The sequence below is a fragment of the Geospiza fortis genome, unplaced genomic scaffold, assembly GCF_000277835.1.
Source record: "Geospiza fortis unplaced genomic scaffold, GeoFor_1.0 scaffold317, whole genome shotgun sequence".
Lineage (NCBI taxonomy): Eukaryota > Metazoa > Chordata > Aves > Passeriformes > Thraupidae > Geospiza > Geospiza fortis.
The window spans coordinates 1737898-1742538 of record NW_005054398.1 but is presented as its reverse complement, the minus strand read 5'-3'; the positions used below and the strand labels follow the sequence as shown (position 1 = coordinate 1742538).

Sequence of the window (4641 nt, the reverse complement as noted above, 5' to 3'; positions counted from 1 at the left end):
GGGCCCAGGGCTGTGCCTCTGCCCCTGTGAGTGTTTAACTGCAGGCACGAGGGGAGGGAGCACTGAGCCATCCTCGCAACCAGAGCAGTGTGTGATGGCCAAGGAGCCTGCAGTTAACCCTGAGGTGCCACAAGGACTCTGAGCCACAATCCCAGCATTGCCAGGACAAGATTTTGCTGGGAACATTCCCAGCAGAGAGGGTCACAAACGCTCCAGGATGAGTGGTGGGATCAGCTCACCCAAGTGAGCTCTTTTATCTGTCAGGGTGTCCTTCAGTGAGCAGAGGCTGCAGGGATGAATCCAACCCCTCTGAGCTGTTGGGGGCTTCCCTTCACCCTGCCCCATTCCCCCTGCACAAGTCCTGGGGTTCTGCCTCCCTCCCCCCACAGAAGAGTCCATGCAAAGGACCAGTTTTATTCACACAGGCACATCAGACAGCAAGGAAACACAAAACACACCGGGAGGCTCCACTTTCACACACACCATCACTATTAACAATAGTTCAGAAAGAATAAATAAAAGTGCTGTTGCTATAGGAACCCACAAGGACGAAGCTCTCCGCTGTGCAGCAGGCACAGCTGACCTTGCACACCTCATGCTCCCCAGCTGCTCCTCCTCAGTTTGAGAAGTACTTCTCCAGCACCTTTGTTAAAAGCCCTGTCTCCTGCAAAACAAGACACAACAGTGAGACAGGGGTCATGCACACAACCAGCACCATCCCCACCCTGGGGCAGGGCACACAAACACCCCATGGCACCCTCAGGGCTGGCTTGGCATGGCACACGAGGAGGACAGAGCCAGAAGCTTCCCATCTGTGCTCCAGCAGCTGGACCACGGCTCAGATGGTGAGGGAAACTTCATCCCAGTGAGGCAGCAGAGCCTCTGCCACTGTCATATTCTCTGAAAAATCCCTTCACCAGGATTTCTTCTCCTGGGAAGCTGAGAAGCCTCAGAAAAGAAATGTAAACAATAATTATCTGATTGCTTGCAGTGTGGTTTGGAGGTTGCTTACCAACAGGTGCAACTTGGATTGGTTCCATGTGAATTGTTTTTACTTGATGACCAATCCCAGTCCAGCTGTGTCAGACTCTCTGGTCAGCCACAGGTTTTTATTATTTATTCTTGTCTAGCCTTCTGATGTCTCCTTTTTCTCTTTCTTTAGTATAGTTTTAGTATATCATTATAACATAATAAATATAATATAATACATGTAATATGATATAATAAATGTAATAAGTATAATACAATAACTATAATATAATATAATATAATATAATATAATATAATATAATATAATATAATATAATATAATATAATTAATATAATATATCAGCCTTCTAAGAACTTGGAGCCAATTCTCATCTCTCACCTCGTCCTGGGACCCACAACAACACCTCAACAATTAACAACCACAAGCCTCGTTCAGCAGAGAGTGAGAGAAGGCAGAAAGAGGCAGAAAACACGGCAGGGAAGGGTCACAGAGGGGTGTGTGGGATTGGCACTGACCACAGGTCCTGCAGGGCAGCAGCTGCCCTCAGGCAGAAGGGCTCTCCCCAACCCTGGAGCTGCTCCATTCCACGGTCTCTGCATCCTGGGGAGCCAATGCCACCCACCCCAGGAGATGACAAAGGATAGGAAGGATCCTCCTCTGCCAGCCCAATCCCTGTCACACGGAGCAATGAGGCTCTCAGCTTCTCAGGAGAAAAATCCTGGCAAAGGTATTTTCCAGAAAATATGTCAGGGAAGCCCCAGCTTGGGGCTGAGAGCCAAACCCTGACTGGACACATGGCTGGAAAGCTGAGATGGAACCAACAGATCCTGAGCAGGACATGGACAGGGAGTTTCCAGGGCAGAGCCACGAAAAGCTGTGAGGAATGAGGGAACAGCACACGGAGGAGCTCAGGCTGGCTGCTGACACCTGGCGTCCAACAGCAGCCACGCTGAGGGCAAAGCTGGCAGGGATTTGGGCTGGCACTGTGACTGCCACAGGAGCAAGAATAGTTTTTCTAGGGAGGTCACACAGAACAGTACAAGGTGGACAGCTCAGAGGCAGTTCTGTAATACCCACAGCAGCCCAGATGTGAGGATGCCCTGGGGATGGGCGGGAGGAAGGAGCAGGAGGGCAGGAGCTGGGCAAGTGAAGTGCTCAGAGGTGCCCAAACCCAGAAACAGCACCCAGCAAAGTGGCCAAGGGGACCAGGGCACTGACCAAGGAGAGGCTCCAGGCTTTGGGGAGAGAAAGTGAGGAGCAGGAGCCAGTTGCATACCAAGCAGCCCAGCTGTGACGGGCACACCAGCCCACCTTGCCCCAGAGAGGCACCAGCACCTGCATGGGCACAGACAAACCACCCAGCAGAGCAGGGCTGTGGCACCAGTGCCACACCTGGGCAGCAGCCAGCCCTGAGCTCTGGGAATGGGCACTGCCAGGGCTGGCAGGGCTCTGGCACCCAGCTGGAGCCTGTGGCACAGCAGCAGCAGCACTCTGGGCAGCCTCTGCACAGGCACATCTGCAACGGGAGCAGAGAGGAGCAGCTCTGCCATGCAGGGGAGAGCCCCAGGGAGCAGCTCTACCAATTCCCACCACGCTCAGAAACAAGGCAGGGCACACCTGGCAGCTCTCCTGTCCTCTCAGCAAGTGTCCTCCTGCTCAGAGGTTCCTTGGTGGGATGGGGAAGGGTCCAGAGCCTGCAGAGCCCTCATCTCCTCTCCAGCTGCATCTGAGATGCCAACACTGCAGCAGCACAGCACACTGCACAGGGAGTGGGGTGGGCTGGTGCCCTCAGCCATGCCCAGCTGTATCTCACTGTGGAAAGCCCTCTGGGAACAGCTCTCTGGGATGCATCAGTTCACCCATATCTGCTGGAAGGGAGCCCAAAAGGGGCTTGAGCAGCCAGTGGCTCTCAGGCTCCCAGTCCTGCACCTCTGCTCCACCTGTGCCCAAGAGGAGCAAGCCCTGCCCAGCAGAAACAGCTTTACCTGCATGCAGGGCTACTGGATGGCTCCTCAGGGGACAGCACAGGTGGGACTGACCCAAGAGGATTTCATCCTTTTTAGACTCCCAGTTACTTCCTGCAGTGACTGGAAAGGGTGAGGCACCAGGGAGGTGTGCAGGAGGCAACAGACAAGCAGAGCCACACAGACTAATTCTATTTATGGATGCAGAAACTCCATCTCTGGACTGAGCAATTCAATCTCTGCATCCTGCCTGAGGATCTGTGCCTGGGCATTGCTCCCAGGGGCAGGTTTTCCACCAGGAGCTGAGTGAGCTCCAAGGTAAAAGCCACAGTGGGGATCTGTTGATGCACAGTGGCACCAGTGGAGCTCCTGCCCTCTCCCTGCTCCCCAAAACCCACTCTGCAGCAGCAGGAGCAATGCACAGCTACTCCCTGCAAGGCTTTGTGCCCTCAGCATCGAGGGATCCCAACCACAGGGACACAGAGCCAAAGCTCTTTGCTTCACAGATGCTTTTCCCTTCACATACTGTGCCCCCTCTTGGTCTCCTGCTGTGGAAATAACAGGGAGAGAGGATTTCCCTGTCCTTGGAAAAGGGGGACACCATCCTTTTCTGCATCTGGCTGAGGAAGACCCAGATGCTTATTAACAACCCCTGGACACTGCTGCTGTCCCAGCTCCATTGCAGTTACCTGCTCATCCTCACACCCTTCCCAGGCTCCTGGGACTATTTGTCACTGCCCAGCTGGACACAAGCCTCAGGACACTTCTCCTCTCTCCCTTTATGGTTGATCTTAAGAAGTGGCTTAAGGAGGGTTACAAGGAGGGTGAAGAGGGGAGTGCACCTTTAGCAGCAGTGCAGGGGCTCCCCTCTCCAGCAGAGCTCCTCCACCTCTCTGCTCTTAGCATCTCCCTCTAGCTAAGGAAATGTTCACCTGGCCAGTGAGGTCGTATTTCCCTTGGTTCTCATCCAGCAGCCTTTCCTGCAAGAGGATTTTCAGGAGCTCCCGGGTGAGCAGTTCCATCATGTCCTCCAGCAGGGCTCGGAGAGAGGGACCAAACACCATGGGCACTGCAGGCTCCTCGGCAGCCTCCAGGTGTGGGGAGCCTGTCACGCTCTTCTTGCCCATGAAGTGACCTGCAACAGCACACACGGGGTGTCTGGGGGGACACGGGGTTCCAGCTCAGCTGGCACCAGCGCAGGGAGCACCGAGTGATCTAATGCCCAAAGCAGCTGAGTGAAGAGAAACCCAGAAACCCCAGGTCCTCACTCACTCCACGTGGGATTTTTGGGAAACTTCCCTCTCTGTTCCCACTGACGGGATCTCTGGGGAAACTTCCCTCTCTGTTCCCACTGACGGGATCTCTGGGCTTACAGAGATGCTGAACCTCACACCCAGGGATGCTGAACCTCATACCCAGGCATGCTGAACCTCACACCCAGGGATGCTGAACCTCATACCCAGGGATGCTGAACCTCACATCCAGGGATGCTGAACCTCATACCCCGGCATGCTGAACCTCACACCCAGGGATGCCGAGCCTCACACCCAGGGATGCCAGACCGCTCAGCCTGTTGAGGATGCCGGACCTGCTGCCCAGGGATGCCGCTGGAGGTGACTTCACCCCTGCCCATCGCGGCACTGGCAGCATCCCCCTCCCCGGTGGGAGCAGCTCCGCAAGGCAGCC

At 54.8% G+C, this 4641-nt stretch overlaps 1 long non-coding RNA gene across 1 annotated transcript; it reads right to left on the bottom strand.

Annotated features, from left to right (window-relative positions):
* Positions 1 to 398: 398 nt before the first annotated feature.
* On the bottom strand, positions 399 to 4087 carry LOC102032124. Its single transcript, XR_004082258.1, has 2 exons — positions 3888 to 4087; positions 399 to 664 (listed from the first exon to the last, which is right to left on the bottom strand). It is a non-coding gene; the product is annotated as an uncharacterized LOC102032124 (long non-coding RNA).
* Positions 4088 to 4641: the final 554 nt, after the last annotated feature.